Genomic DNA, 17,966 nt, shown 5'->3' on the forward strand with positions numbered 1-17,966 from the left:
TTAAATTTCCTGCTTTCTGACCAGAGGTCACCTTCCTTGTTGTCTGCTTCGTGTGGTTAAGGCAAGCTGTGATATTAAATAATGATAATATTAAGTAGTAGCATTGTTATGTAGCCAGCTGTCTCCTTGGCTTACTTTAATGTGCTCCTAGGAATTTACGCATGATAATTCATTTGCAGTATTAACCTTTTGTATTAAGGGATTCTATGAATACTTCCTGAGGAATCCGTAGCCGGCATTAAGATATCAGTGCAACAGACAACTGCATATTCTTTATAATGAATCGGTAACCTTCACATCTTAACCCTCCTGGCTTTTTCTACACGTGAACCACATATATTCTTCAATTCATCGACAGACAGTAGTATATCCTACTCGATGAATCAGTAACTTGCAAATCTTTCCTAAGAAATCAATCACTCAAACTCCGTCACTTTGGTGAGGATTTCTCTCCAAATCCCTCTCTAATTCGTTTTATTTATCAAAACTGCAAGAAATAGTTTCCCTCACTTCCGTAATCAAATTCTGTTTTCCAATGGTCTTGGTCTTTTCCTTTATATGTCGCCATCTGGTTTCTCCCTCAGAAATCTGGTGATATTTTTAGATTTATTGCAGAATCTGGTTTTTTTGGAAGGTGTCTAATTCTTGAGGTATGTAGAATTGCAGGTTTTTATTGATAATGTTGGGTAGATTTTTTCTGCAATGGATAATTTAACAACTGATTGGAAAAAAATAACAATCAGTGTTTTTACTGTATTGCCGCATATTCGCTGTATCATTCAATCAATCTTCAACAACCACCGAAAGAATAATAATAATAATAATAATAATAATAATAATAGTGAAACTTAAGGTATTCAAATCCTACAGACAACCTAGCCAGAAAACCCGGAGCTCATCCGATGTCACTACTTAGAGAAATGACGAAAAATTACAAAATTGATGTGATGTCACTACTTAGAAAAACGACGAATGTCATCTGATGTCAATATTTAGAAAAATGACAAAAGTGATGTGCTATCATTACCTAGAAAAATGACAAAAGTAATCTGATGTCAGTACTTTGAAAAATGACAAGAGTGATCTGATGTTACTACTTAGAAATTTGACAAAAGTGATCTGATGCCGCTACTTAGAAAAATGACAAAGGGTATCTGATGTCACTACTTAGAAAAATGACAAAAGTCACCTGATGTCACTATTACAAAAATGACAAAAGTCACCTGAGGTCACTACTTGAAAAAAAAATGACAAACTTCAGCTGGTCTCACTACTTAGGAAAATGACAAAAGTCATGATGTCACTACTTAGAAAAATGACAAAAGTAATCTGATCTCTCTACTTAGAAAAATGACAAAAGTCATATGATGTCACTACTTTGAAAATATCAAAAGTGATCTGATGTCACTACTTAAAAAAATGACAAAAGTAATAGGATGTATTACTTAAAAAAATGAAAAAATGGATCTGACATCTCTACCTAGCAAAATAACAAAAGTCATCTGATGTCACTACTTAGAAAAATCACAAAAGTGATACGATGTGTAAAGGGTCTTTTCAAAACTTCTTTCTTACTAGATTCATTCACGATACCTTTACTCACTCTACCTATGATGGCTGGGGAACATAATATCTCCTAGTATTTTACCAAAGGATATCCCACGGCGAATTAGATATCTGTCAGGAAAAACCGCGGAACTTCTTAGACTTTTTGAGAGTCCGAAACAGTCTTTGAATTTCTGCCAACTTGTAAAAAAAGGTTTAAGAGTCACCCAAAAATGTTTAGATAAAGACCTCTGACTCATAACAGATAGCCTCGTTTAGAAAACATCAGGCCAGAGGACTGCAATCATAAAAGAAATTCGAAATTCTTGTAACTTTCAATCCAAATGTATTATTCTGAGTAGTACAAGCTCTAAAGGTAAATTATGAGTACGAAAATACTTTCTATGATGATAACGTCAGAGGAGTTTTTAACATGCATTTCATATACGAAAGTAATAACTAATGAACTTTCGAAATGCCGCCTACATTTATTTCATTGTTAATCGTGAGGCTATGAAGTAACCAATACGAAACCAAATAAATAAACGATTATAGTTTTGTATTCTGACCCTGCTTATTTGCATATATATTAAAAGACTCGTACTATACAAATCATCCGATGATAGACTTTCCTGGGTTTTAATAAGAAAAAATAAAAAAACTGATATGTACAAACAAAGATTATCATGAGCATAGAGAAGCGTATACATATAGATATAATAAGAGTTATAGAGAGAGAGAGAGAGAGAGAGAGAGGTGGGAGGGGCAGGGAGGTAGGCAGGCCGACAGATGCAGCATCCCTAGCCCACGTGGGTTGAGCGACTTGTTTCATTCAGTAACCGCTGAGATTTCACAGGTGTCGGATGTGCTCCCGCGTTTTCTCCCTAACAGTGTGTTGAAAAGACCTTATGAGATCTTAATATTATTTATCCAAAGACTGTAAGTGACTTTTTCTACAATGAAAAATGTAGTGGCTTGTTGTTACGTGTGTATGATGCATCACAGCATCAATATTTTGTCACCGCCAAAGTTTTGAAATTTTGTAAGATAATCTTAGTAATGAACTACTTTCAAGTTCGTGGAGAGAGGATAAGTATCTTGACTCTACTACAAAAGGTTTGATGTAATATAATTCATGATTTCACAATGAGCTTCTTGTTCACGTATAACGCAAAAGTTTATTGGTAGCCCAAAGACGTATAAAGTTACACTTCTGTGGTGAAAGGGGATCAGGAAATGATTGTGTGTCAATTTCATCATGAATGTTATGAAAGTTAGGTTTGAGGATATATATCATTCTTTAAATTGATGATATTTACTTTCCCTATTATTTCTTGTCTCACGATCTTAAAAGTGTCATAAATAGTGTATTTAAATATATTTATTACTTACGATGAAGAGTTTTCTTGGGATGGTATGATAACAACTAGACAGTAAACGCACACACACACAATATATATATATTATATATATATATATATATATATATATATATATATATATATATATATATATAATTGTCTGTGTCTGTTTGTTTGCGTGTGTGTGTATGTAAGTATGTATGTATGTATGATGTGCATATGTATAAGCATGTTTGATAACTTATCAATACTTTCCATTGATATGGTTGGTAGATACGGAAGGCGAAATGGGGCTTCATATTACGATAGACTGAACAGAGGTAACTGTTGTTCTGATAGTTTGTATGTGTATCTATAATTAATTGTTATACATAAAGGTTTATGCTTGACTCAGTAGGTACATTATGTACGTGTCCCTTCATCTCCTGTTGTTGTTTTCGTGTACCTACAGAGTTACCTGGCTTTAAATATATATTTATACCAAGCCTTCCTTCTTCGCTTATTAGTATGAACAAATATTCTGTGGAAATTTTAGCCTTTAAGCCATTGACTTCAATCCTGACTTCACACCTGCATGGATACCATTTTTGGGTATTTAAATAAAGCCTTTAAGATCACAACCCCCTTTGCCTGTGGGTAAAGAGGGGTAGTGGGTTACATTTACCAAACGATTGGGCATTTTACCAAGATTCCCCCTGTAATTAAATAAAACTTTACGAAAGTGTCTGATGTCATTGGATGCGGCAGATCAACCACGCTAAATCTTTGTTAAATGAAAAAGGCCGTGCTTCCCGTTTAACATGTTTTTATTGACTGCCCTTCGAAACATTATAACCGTTATCAAAATTGTATAGAATTCATTTTATAAATCGAAACGGACACCGAGCAGGGGAAACTCAATTTCTAGAAATGACTCGACTATAGAGTTCTATGACAGAGTTTAATGTGAAATTTGAGATGCTATGAAGCCAAATCTAAGCACATTGGAGTCCTGTGGCCTGATAAAAACACGAGTCAGACAAGTTTCCAATCAGACAGCAGGTGAAGAAACCATCGTTTCCATAAAGAATATTAAATTATTTGGAGAGCTTTACTGAATGATTTAATATGAAATCCATAATTATATGAAAGTGCTGTTCGTGATATTCAAGTGGCACCCTTTTTTTTACGGCATACTGTAATGTCTAGTTTGAAATATGTATGGCCCAGTGAAACTTTGTTTAAAAATCGGTATCCCAAACGATTAGAAACTCATTATTATTCCTGCAATAAATGCAGACAAAGTGATTGAACGTATTACCAGTGGTGAATAGGGACAGACAACATCGGTTTTATGTACAGTACAACGAGAATGGATATTTATTCATGTAATGTTCAAAAAAGAATGCCACTAACTTTATATATAATATTTATGTGTACACACATACAAACACACACACACACACACACACACACACATATATATATATATATATATATATATATATATATATATATATATATATATATATATATATATATATGTGTGTGTGTGTATTACATATGTATTACACACACATGTATATGTATATATATATATATATATATATATATATATATATATAGATAATATATATATATATATATATGATATATATATATATATATATATATATATATATATATATATATATATATATATCTATATATATTATTTATTAAACATATGTGTGAAATCTACTGGTGACCTGCAAAATATATGTAAATAAGCTGCCACATGGAATGGCATCCAAATTTCTCGACTTTTAATTTTTTTTCGTGTGGGGTTTTATTGTGAGAATGGAAGAAAAGAATTGACCTTCATTCACATTTATTATTATTATTATTATTATTATTATTATTATTATTATTATTATTATTGAGCCATGGAAATTCAGACCAATCACTGAGCATTTTTTGAAGAGAGAGATAATGTATATGAAATATAAAAACATGATGGAAAGCTGTCCACATTTTACTGATTTTGTACGCTAAAGATTGCAATGATCTGCAATATTCAGATTCAAATTCTGAACCAGTTCTTTTATGTGACGAAGTGATTATTTCACGTTTGAAATAAAACTTCTGTTTTCTAATATTAAACATACAATTGAAAATGCGGTGCCAATAGATGTGTCATATTTTTTTTTATTTATATACGAGGCAATAAATCCGACACTTACCAAATTAATTGGTTTTCCATGTCCTCGGATTCACTACGTACTTATTTGTGTTCAGCATTATAATAACTTTATAGCATATGAACGCTTTCAAGGCTGGACTTTGTTCATTTATTTCCGTTCATTATTTTTCTTTTTTTTCCTAATCCGAAATGGTTAGTATTTGCAAACTATAAATCGCAGAAAATATCTTAATTCCTTTGAAATGTCCACTTTTAACTCCCCTATAAGATGCTTGTGTATTTTCTGACTTCTCACAAGCGAACTGTTGGCATTACAAGTTTATTTATATTTTTTGTGACATAGTCATTAACGGCATACCGTTATTATCAATATCGCAAAATTACTACCAACACCAATATAATTATTATGATCATGACGAGGACTTTAATGAGAAGGTGTTGGTGGCAGTAGTAATTAAAAACAAATTTGCAGTGTTATAATGGTAGCAGAAGAACGACCTGAAAAGGCTACAAGAAAAAACGAATAAAAAGGAGTTAAGTGGAGGTAGCTATTCCCTTTAAGGATTAAATGAAGAAATGAGATTACTCTTTCAAACAAATATCATGCTGACAAATTTAGGTTCATACGAAAATTTCCACGTTCCTCGTTGGACGAGTGGGCTGCGTGCTCGTCTACCGATTCGGTAGTCGCGAGTTCGATTCCCCGCTCTGTCAACATGGAATCAGAGGAATTTATTTCTGGTGATTAGATATAATGTGGGTCGGATCCCACAATAGGCTATAGGTCCTGTTCCTAGACACGTAAAAATATCTAATCCTTCGGGCCAGACTTAGGAGAGCTGTTAATCAGCTCAGTGGCTTGGTTAAATTAAAATATACTTAAAACGTATACGTAAAAGCGCAGTGATGTAGTCAACACAGTACTCTCTCTCTCTCTCTCTAAGGAAATCTTGAATAATTCATGCTGTAACGCCTTTACATAACTCTCCCATTACTACTGAAATTCAGCATGTCATGAAATCTTAAGTTTTCTTTTTTCCCTTGATGATTTCAATGTTTTGTCATTCATAATTTTTGAAAACCATCCACAACAACAATATTTTTCATTATTTCACTGGGCAAAGATTTCAGGTATTTTTTCATTGTTTTGCACAGGCTCTATGAATCAGCACATCTGACACACACACACATATGTGTGTATATATATATAATATAATATAATATGATATAATATAATATAATATAATATATATATATATATATATATATATATATATATATATAATATATATATATATATAATTTGCACAATAAATGGCTCATTTCTGCTGAAAGTTCTTTACCACTTCATCAATATCACGCGCGAATTTATTTTTCTTTAGTAAGAAAACATTCAAATTTCGAGAATTCTACGCAAGATTCACCACGCAGCATAGCTGTTCCATATGTCTTGCTTAAATAAAGAATGTTATTATTAACGCCAAATCGAACATACTGTGCTTCTCTTTATAATGAAATTACTTTCCATTTTCCTCCTGTCACCTTTCAACATTTCTTCATTTCTCAATGCTCATCCGATATTCTCCTGTTCGAAAGTATGTCTTTGAAGGATGATATAGTAATTACCGAACACTACTTTTACTTGCATCAGTGATAATTGGACTCTTCGAGCAGAATTCATTCCTCGGTCGTCGGCGAATTTTGGAAGATGATCCTTTTTATTGAGGAGGAGTCCGATTTTCTCTCGCCAGGAGAATTAACATTAGAAATTCATGTCTTCTTGCAAGTGCACCAACAAAGGTGGTGCTAAGAAAGCATTTCACTGAACATTAGTTTTATTCCATTTTTAATTTCGCTTACAGACTTGACATTTTCGCTGATAAAGACAACCTTAAATAAAAGATTTCTGATGCAAGGTGATTGAAAAAAACCTCAATAATTCTACTTAGAATTCTAATTTGATATAAAATCTATATATAATGCTAATCTGCTATTTCATGACAAATTAAGATACGAGCAATTAAAACAAATCTAGGTAAGTTATTTTACGTATTTTGATGCCAACTAATAGTACGCTCTACGGTATCTCGTATTGTTTGATAATTTCCACTGCAATATTGTCTCATTGCTACATATATTTCATATTGTAGATATATTTAACAGGATTATTTTTTTAATTTAACATCCATTACTTTATTTATCATATTTAGCTTTTTTTTTTCAAAACACTTTAAGTTCTTGCTTATTCCCTTTAATTTCAAATTCCTTGTGACCGTTTTGTTGTCACAATTCAAAGAACAGTAGATTCTTTTAGAAGGGTTTATTATTTGGTATTTACCGAAAATATACTAGCATGTTAATTCCAAAAAAAAATATTGTTCATGTATAGAAATTTATATGAGTTTTGAAGACACCATGTCTTAAGATTTCTTCTATTCATTTCAATACTGTTGCTTTCCTTCATTTGAGTAAAGTTCCTTCGTAAAGTAGTTATTTCATGCAGTTTTTGTTTTCTTCCAATTCATTTATACATTGTAGTCTGACATCTGTTAACATAGTTTATTCTATTTCTTCAAAAATCCGTTGCGTTATTTTGGAATTGCTCCAACAGCTGTTGGCCTTATGCTTGTCCTCGTTTCTGGCAATTACTTTTTAGTTACAGGTACACTTAATCCTCCGTTGTTCATTTTCATGAAGCTTTTCCGGTTTTTTTTTTAATGAACAGAACTTACTGAAAAGGCAAGGGATCAAGCATAATTAACTAATTAAATTACGTAATTTAGTGTCGCAACGACTATGCAACCAACGTTGGGACAGTGCTAAATATCCTATTTCATGAATGAAAATTTAACGTCTGTAGGTCACATGGATGTCCTTTTGGGTATATAATGTTTGGACTTTCGTTTATGTAAAGCAGATCTGCTGTTGTTGTTGTTGTTATGCCCACAGTCAAGTAGTCTTGAGTTCGTATTGTATTCATCAGCATACTAATTTAAAGTTTTGTTATGCTCCCTCCTGTTGTAATCCTTCCAATTAGACAATCGACTTTGATCTTCTTATCAAGGTAACGATGGTCAGACTGGGTGATAGTTTTTCCTTTTGGCAATTAGCGTCGCCGTGTGTATATAATTTTCCAAAGATCCATATTAGATCCCCCTGGCTATATACCCAAATTCTCGGAGGCTAACGAAAATGCATCCACAATCAAGATTCCTAAAAGTTTTCGGGTTTTCTATTCAATTTCTTCGTTCACAAAGGCAGGAGAAAGGAAACCTGGAAAATAGGTCACTGGAATTCTCCAGCTCAGCGAAGAGATATTTAGAATATGCATATTTCATTGTGTGCAGGTAAGACGTCGACAGTTTAGCATGTTTGTGGATCCGTTACTCTCCTTTTTTTTTTCTGCGACTACAATGTATCCCAACGTATGAGGGAAATATAAAAATGAAAAATGCAAATGTACCCCCGTTGCATAGCATTACTAACTGGTTTTAATAAAGTGCATTGAAGCGTATATATGTATATGCGTACCTATACATACAAATATTTATACGTATATGTATGTTTTATGTATATATACATATATATACATATGATATATATAATATTATACGATATGATATACATATATATGTGTATATATATACTATATATATATATATATATATATATATATATATATATATATATATATATATATACACATATGTGTGTGTGTGTATACCGAATTACAATTTGTTTTTGATTTTCTAATGATCAGTTCTTTGAAGAATTATTTACGAAATAGAATTGGATGGGGTTCAACAGCACTTGTTTTTTTTTAAACTAAAGAGTTGAAATAAACTGCAATATCTCATTGGAAACTTAATCTCTCTCTCTCTCTCTCTCTCTCTCTCTCTCTCTCTCTCTCTCTCTCTCATTTAGAATGTTCCGTATGTGTGTGTGTATGAGAGAGAGAGAGAGAGAGAGAGAGAGAGAGAGAGCACGCTCTCTCCTTCATGGAGACATGATTGCATTTGCGATCCGGAGGAGAGCAATTTATTTTTGCAAGCATTCATGCAACCGTGCAAGCAGGTACGTTTCTAAAAAGGGGTCGTGTATTATTTCTTACGGGCTATTAAATCCAATTTGTAAGTTCCATTTATTTCATCATTTTTCTTCCCTTCTTGTTTCTGGGGGCCGGAAGGGCGAGGAACTCTGGGAAATGGAGATAGCATAAATTTTCGTTAGCGTATGTGCTGTTAAACCCGCGTAATATGTGAATGAAAGAGCCACTCTGTGACGCAAGGGCTTCTACACACTATGTATTCATTATACAAGAACGGTTTAAGAATACACAGACTATTCTCAATTACGAGAAACATTCTGAGATGGCGAATGTACTATAATAAGGACAAATTTAAAACTTTGTACGTTCTTTCTTTCGTATTTTAATTACCCAGTTATTAGAGCAAAGTCCGAAGTTCGATTCTCGCGGAATCAGAGGAATTATTTCTGGTGATAGAAATTAATTTCTCAATATAATGTGGTTCGAATCCCAGAATAAGCTGTAGGTCCCTTTGCTAGGTGACCAATTGGTTCCTAGCCACGTAAAAATATCCAGTCCTTCGGGCCAGCCCTAAGAGAGCTCTTAATCAGCTCAGTGGGTCTGGTTAAACTAAGATAAACTCTCTTGTTAGAGCAAAGATGTATAGTTCTGTTTCCATATACAGATGATATCATTAAATTATCCTGTTTACAAAGGAAGGAAGCTTTCTATTAATAAAAATGTCCGTTGGGAACTTACGTTAGAGTTTATCTGCTGACGAAGTCGTACCTTAGAATGGAAGTTCACCTTTCGAAATTCAAAAGAACTCGTCTAGTGGAAGTTCCATTGCTGAGCGCCCCCATAAATTGGTTACACGCATTAACACCCATTTTATCTAAAAAGAGAAAAACCAATGTGTACCTCAAAGCAAAAATGTATTCGGTGTTTATTCCACAGAGGGATTATCTTTATTATTACTATATTATTATTATTATTATTATTATTATTATTTATAAAAAAAAAAATCGTAATCACACTAGTCTAAAATGGCGAAGAAATCCACAGTGATATTAGTGTTATACATATATATATATATATATATATATATATATATATATATATATATATATATATATATATATATATATATATATATATATATAATTGTAGATATCTTCACCATTATTATTATAATATATAATTATTATTGTTATTACTAAATTAGAAAAAAGAACATTCAAATGTAAAAATTAAAATCAGACTTGAGCATGGTAAGCCATCTTCTACATGATATAATGCGCATGCGTTAAATAAAGAAAATATAATAACAAGGAAAAGTAATCTTAACATAAACCAGGAAATAACTACAGGCAAATCTGCAGGGATTCAGTAATGAGAGATAGCGACTCACCAAGAAACCACAATTGGGAAATCGGCTTGGAAGCCTGGTTTTATAAACGGGTTATTGAACACAGCCACTAGATCGCTAACACAGGAACGCCATTAACGAAAGACGCCTTTCGGAAAGCATGGACTGATTCAGCTACGCGCTTTTGCATTCCTGTCCCTTGTAGTCATTTAAATCCTTTCAGTAACATGAACCACATAAGATAGATGCTGCTCGACGCCAAATATAGCAGCTGCTTATATATTAACAATTGCACAGCATAGGAGCTTTTGATAGTTAATGATATTAGGTTTATTCTGAAATGAATGTCTATATGCTGTTAGACTTCATATACTATGTAATATGCAGTCAAAATATTTGTTTTCAGATATAAAACGTAACAAAAAGAAATTTTGTGACATTTGAAAAACTTAATATTGATAAATTCTTGGAGGTCTCCTATTCTAAGAAAACGATCAATTGGTAATATATATATATATATATATATATATATATATATATATATATATATATATATATATTATATATATATATATATGTATATATATATATAATATTGAAAACAAGACTGAATAAGCCCACATTACAATAAGATGAACCAAAACTGTAACAGGATTAAATTCTCGTAAAATAAATGAATGTAATTCTATTCGAAATTATCACGAATAAAGGGCTTTCATTTACAAGAGTCAATTATAAATTATACAAATTTTTCTGTATGAGACACTGCTACAACAAAAAGAGACAAGTAAGGAGTTTTGTTTTCGTTTTCAGTTCCAGTTTATTGTAAATTTTTTGCTAAACATGTTTGAAAGAAGAGAAAGTTTCAAGAAAGGTTTAAGGTTTAGAATTTATGAATGACAAGACATATCCCTGCGTGATGCACTTTCTCAAAATCACTTACATACATCTAAACAATGATTAAATACTTTATATTCTTTAAAAAAAATGACGCATCATGTCTGTGAATAATTCGAAAATAACTGAAAATAACACAAATATATCACAGCCAGGAGATGTCTTTTACTTATCCAAAGTTTAATTTACAAAATAAGGGGAAAGAGGTTCGACGAATGGATTTGTTTGCGAATATATCCTTCTTTCAATTTTCCTTATTTGACTAGCTTAATCTCTCTCTCTCTCTCTCTCTCTCTCTCTCCTCCTCTCTTCTCTCTCTCTCTCTCCATTCGTCTGTCTATCTATCCATCTATCTATCTGTCTATAAGACTCCTTCTAATTCAGCTAACAGAATCAACATTCGTCTTTCAGCGTGTATCCTCTTTACCAATTCTAACCTACAACAACACGATCCCTCCTTTCCCTTCCCATCAATATGCATCTCGTTTACGTCGGTGTGCCATAACATTAAGCAGTTTCTCTCTCTGTTTCTCTCTACGGTGGTTCAGTGACAATGAATCCCTCTCTCTCTCTCAGTTGAGTAGGTTCGGTTTCGATCCCCGAATGAGGAAGGAATGACCTGAGCAGTTTCCTGAACGCACTGTGCATTCATTTATCTAAACAGTGAATTAGGTATCACCTGGTGAGACTGCTACTGTCAGTTGCATCAGGAGATTCTGTGCGTGAGAGAGAGAGAGAGAGAGAGAGAGAGAGAGAGAGAGAGAGGAGAGACATTCCAAACACAGCCAAGGTGGAACCTTTCATTAGATCTCTTTCTGTAGCTAACTCTCTCTTGTTTTCGTAAGGCATCTCTCTCTCTCTCTCTCTCTCTCTCTCTCTCTCTCTCTCTCTCTCTCTCTGTGTGTGTGTGTGATCGTAGCCTTCGACCATAAAAGTGATAAAAGGAAATGTTATTGCACGGGTCGTTGAGAAACAAGGAATAACTTCGAAGTTTTTATTTTCCCCAGAAATGCTAACATACACGGGAGTGTCTCCCTTAATGCGTTAGGATCTAACTTACGCAAATATAAATGTCAGCCATCAGTGTTTACGTATTAATCCCAAAAGGGAAAAGTTTATTGCACCTCGACTAGTTTGTACCTTTCACAGGCTGAAGTAAAACTCAAAGAGTTGTTGTGTTCAGTTTAAGAACTGATTGAATTGGATTTATGATCAGCACATGTCTCTGATGAACGTATTTCACGTATGTATAGCATACTTTAATGTTTGATTTTTGATAAAAGATAAGGTATTTCTAGCAGGTGTGAACTTTCTCGTTTGGTATACCCTGGGAATGATGACCGCTCAAAAGTAATTATATACGCCAAAGTTACCTGCACTGAAAAAGATTCAAACCTGTTTGGGTTGCTGCTTTGATGACATTGATGGCTGAGTGAATAAAGCCATTGCCATCCAGGAACCAAACCAAAATGGATGTAAGCATAGAAATGTCTTATGCGAAATTTTGTGTATGTATGTATGTATGTATGTATATATATATATATATATATATATATATATATATATATGTATATATATAATATGACTGAAATATCTTTTTTTTTAAACCAAAATTGCATCTACTAAAAGGAGCCCAACAAAACGCCAAAAGGTAGAAAGTTGATGCTATATATTTTGGAGAACAAAAAAAGTTGCAAAATGTCAAGGTGCCACCCATTCACACACAAGCTCTAATTAAAGGAGTCCATAATAATGCCAAAAGGTAGAGAGTTAATGCTCTACTTATATTTCGGAAAACAAGTGTCTCCCTCCGCAGGCAACTGTGTAAATACTTGCCTGTAGAGGGAGACAGTTGTTCTCCGAAATATCGAGCATTAAGTCTAACTTTTGGCATTACCATGGACTCCTTTTATTAGAGCTTATGTGTAAATGGGAAGTATCTTCATATTTAGCAACTTGATTTGAAAAATAACATATTTCCTCGTTGGGTAATCCGTGTAGAGAATACTTCTGAAGCAATTGAAATCTTTATAAGCTCTAAAGCAGTTAGATCTGTTCGCTTTTTTATTACATTTTTTGTAAAAGTGAACCTGTTTTGGTAAAGAATTTTAATCTTAACATAAACCATATATACATTATATAAATATATATACCTCCATCCGTGTTCTACAATTTAGATAAACGAAAAAACTAGGACATATCTTAACATGCTTTTTTATGGCTCACATTATAAATCTCCAAGAACATCCTTAGCCTTTTTATGTCTTGCTTTTGTGTAACGGTACTTTTACCTCGATTTAAACTAAGGTCATTATCCATTTCATTTTTTTGCTCGTTTGGTGTGGCCCTCCCCAGCCCTCGCCGCCCCCCCCCCCCCCCCCCAGCCCCCCCTCTCTCTCTCTCTCTCTTTCTCTCTCTCTCTCTCTCTCTCTCTCCTTTAAATTCAATTCAAGTAAAGAGCTGCAAAGTACATACATAAGATGAATGTTCTTTCACAACACATAAAATCTCCACCACAAACGACAACCTCTATAATAATTGAGCTAAGAATAATCCATATATATATATCATGTTATATATACATATGTATATATATATATATATATATATATATATATATATATATATATATATATATATATATATAGATATATATATATATATATATATATATATATATACATATATATATATACATATATACTATATATACCTTGCAAATAGAGCAGTTTACCATAATATGCAAACATTCCCTCGCCATCTGCAAATCTGTGTATACAATACGTCTCTCATTGCATTTCCGTCTCACTTCGTTACATTATTAAGAATCATCCACGGTCAGTAGAAGTTCAAGTGTTCTTAGAGCACTTACGATCATCAGATGCGGTTTTGACGCTTTGAATAAACATACTAGGAGAGTACCTTAGTTCCCCCACACTCCCGTTTAACCAATTGGTAGCCTACTGACTTGTCTCTTTTTCTCAGTCAAACGTTACACTCTGATCTTGTTGATGTTATTAAGATTTTCCAACCTCATCTGCTTGGTAATGTTCCTAAAAACCTTTCACAAAATCTCATGGTAATCTACATTTACATTTCCATCTAAAAGATGCTGTTTGTAATTAGAACAAAATCAACTTATTATAACAGGTTACAGGAAACGCAAAAAACCAGTCAAATACTTTTGAAATAAAATTAAAATGAGAATATAAAAACTAAACGTGGGTAGTTCTTTAAACAATAGCATCCTAATCATATACTCAAAGAATATCCACGACTTCTAACAAAATAGAAACCTCAATAAAGGTAAACAAAAGTGAACTTGAGAGAATCCAGCACTGGAGAATAATCTAAACAACCTTAATAATACATTTCGTTTTATCTAACTAAGAAAATAAAAAATTTTGTAATATAATAATGACTACGTAATTTTAATAATATTCTAATACTTATTGTAAATTCACATAGAAATATTGTAATGCCGCATTAAAAAAGATATAGGTTTATACTAAATACAATGCGAAGGATAAAAAAGTATGTTAGTTATTATAAGCAAAAACAAATATAAAGAGCTTGATAATCGCATGGCAGATCTCGTTTAGATCTCTAATCACCTCACCTTAGTTCTATATAGGATATTTATATGGTCTAAAAATAGACGTAAGCTTAAAAATGAAACCTAGATTCATAGACAAAAAACCTATATTTAATTGGAATATAGAACAATAGGTAATCTATACATAATCTTGAAATAATTTCTTATCCTTTCAATAGCCTACTCCAAGTTACATACGCCTATATCATTATGGTGAGCCAAATGATAAGTTAATATTAGCGTCCTTTTAATTTTCGTACGTATTGATCATATCAAACTTAACACGGCAGTGAATATCGGTAAGACCACATTCATGAAGTATTGGAAGGGCAAAGTTTGCAAAGGAATAAATCTAATATCCCGGAAAGCCCGCTTGGAGGGATAAAGGTTTGTCCCACCCTTCAAATTAACGCCGACATTAGAGCCAAACTTGGGGCCTTTAACAGATACCCTTTAAAGACCGGCTGTTATAAGCCACGCAACTTTACATTCAATTTCCCGGAATACTTGTAACATTTAAACTTAAAGCGAGAGAGTTTATAAAACTTGCCAGGGACTTTGGCAAGGAGCACGGAACTATACCACTTTAATCACGGTAAAAGCATTCCCCAAAATATATGTTATATCTCGAGGGTGTACGTTCGCTTATGACAAATCTTTAATGCTCCGTCCAAATTAAAAACGATTCGCTTTTGCGTTGCTGAATTTGAAAAGATTATCGAATCTTTATCACTTGGGCGGTTTCGTGAGTATACAACATTTTACTTATACTGTATTAACGTTCATATATCTCTCTATGCCATTCTCTGTAAATTCCAAGCCCAAAATATACGAGCATATCGCTAATGTTAGTGGCTATAAAATATACCCTGATTTGTTGGTATTGTTTCGTGTACTTATTTGAATATGATTATGTTTAAGCCACATAATACTTTCGAATAACGCTGGTTCTCAGTTCAAAAGGTTAAGCACCTTTGGGTTTTATCATTATATGAATATGTTACAAAAGAACATCATTTACTGCTTGCGTCGGGTAATCAGCCATTTGACAAAATTCTAAGCGTAAACTGGCAAGGTAACATGGTAACATTTATGGAAAAATAAGAAAGTATATGGAAATGACATATCTGCAGTATCTATTTTCAGTTTTGCAGTTTCAAATACTACAGTTAATAATAAAATAATAATAATAATAATAATAATAATAATAATAATAAAATAATAATAATAATAATATGCAGGAAGTAGACCCTCCTTCAAACAAGTTCTATTAAATAGGATGGTTGTATTCGACGAATTAATCTTACATAGGGTATTCTCTATTTTTCTTATTATTTGCTTTTCGTGCTATTCGGGCTGAATTGTTGCCTGATATCGCTGGGGCCGACAAACGAATAATAAGAAAAATAAATGAAATCTTATATAAATTTATTCGTCGTATGCAGCCAACATTTTTTAATAACAATAATAATAATAATTACAATAATAAATACGGAATTGACAGACAGACGAGTTGCTGATTGGTGGACAAAATGAGAGAGAAAGCTTGGAGATCAGTCATACAGACAACCGTTGCTACACAGAAAAATACTTGGATTCTTATTGCAGATTATTACCGACACATAAGCACATACACACCACACACACATATACATATACATATACATATACATATACATACACACACACACAAACACTTGATCACAAAATATATAAAACGTGATGCTATGTATAAATAAAGGTAATGCCACGGAGGAAAACGAAAAAAAAAAGAAAAAAAAAAAAAAACGAGAACTGTCGAGAGCTTTCGGTCTTAATGACCCTTTACTATAGGCAAGACCTGCCCGGCCTATTATAAAGGGTCGTTAAGACCGAAAGATCTCGGCAGCTCCAATTTTTTTTTTTTCTTCCGTGGCATTATTTTTCTATATGTGTATATGTATATATATATATATATATATATATATATATATATATAATAATATATATATATATGTGAATGTAGCTATATATCTATATACATAACACACACTTGTACGTGTTTGTCCGTGCATATGTGCACATATACAGGCCCGTGCGTGTTAGTTTGCTTGTGTTTAAGAATATATAATTTTAAATTTCGCAAAAGACGTTTGTGCAGAAGTTTTTGCTCAAACGAACTAAAAAAAACGAAAACGAAGTTTTAAGTTTTGTTCCAAACTTTCCCCCTGCAGCGGCCCTTCTCCCAACTTTTAACTAAGTATGATACAAGTTCTTGAAAGCGTACAGATTAGAAAGGCAGACAATATGTTTCTACCAAAGACTGGAATATAAAAAATTACATTCAAAATATGTTTAAACAATGAAAGACTCGCTATCTAGATTTTTATAATCACTAAACAAGGTAAATAAGTAATTAGTATTAATGACAGATTGTTGAACTTTAATTTATTAGAGATTCTATCAGCATATTCATGCATAATAATGACTAACTTTACAGTTATTGTGTTTCATACAGCAGATATTCTTTTAAATTATTTTGTTCCCTAATTATGTATGTTGAACCTTTCTGAAATTTGTAAACTAAACTGGGAATGTCGATTTTTTATTTTATTTCGGTATGCCTAGTTTTGTATATTTTTTAAGCCATGACTCGGAGTGGAACGGAGTAAAAAAATATCATTTTAGTACACAAAGGCATGAGAGCTAAAAGTAGACTTCAAAGTCAAAAATTTTCTGGTCGTGCAGCAAACTCTAAGGGTGTCTATATGGGAGAGTAATACTGGTTTTCCTACCGGGTGAATTTTGACTAAAAAGAAATATTTTTCATATCAGTCTTTCTGCCTCAAAGCCCTTATTCATTCGTATGCAGTAAATTTCCCTTGTTTCATCGTCCATATTTTCAAAGCTAACAGGACGAAGGACTGTGCACTTTAAACCCTCACAGCTTAAAGCTGGTTGTTGAATACTAGGAGTTTGATGAGAGTGTACAATGAGTACTTTACGCATTGCTTTATATTTTCACTGTGGTC

The 17,966-nt window shown here is 32.7% G+C and overlaps 1 protein-coding gene across 1 annotated transcript in view; it reads left to right on the forward strand.

Annotated features, from left to right (window-relative positions):
• The first annotated feature begins 2,392 nt into the window (after positions 1-2,392).
• Positions 2,393-17,966, forward strand: part of LOC135197147 (uncharacterized) — a 233,478-nt gene continuing 217,904 nt past the window's right edge. The window contains exon 1 of the mRNA XM_064224121.1: positions 2,393-2,484. The gene's annotated coding sequence lies outside the window, so the exon portion shown is untranslated. The remainder of the gene's footprint in view (positions 2,485-17,966) is intronic.

This window comes from Macrobrachium nipponense, chromosome 23 (genome assembly GCF_015104395.2).
Source record: "Macrobrachium nipponense isolate FS-2020 chromosome 23, ASM1510439v2, whole genome shotgun sequence".
NCBI lineage: Eukaryota > Metazoa > Arthropoda > Malacostraca > Decapoda > Palaemonidae > Macrobrachium > Macrobrachium nipponense.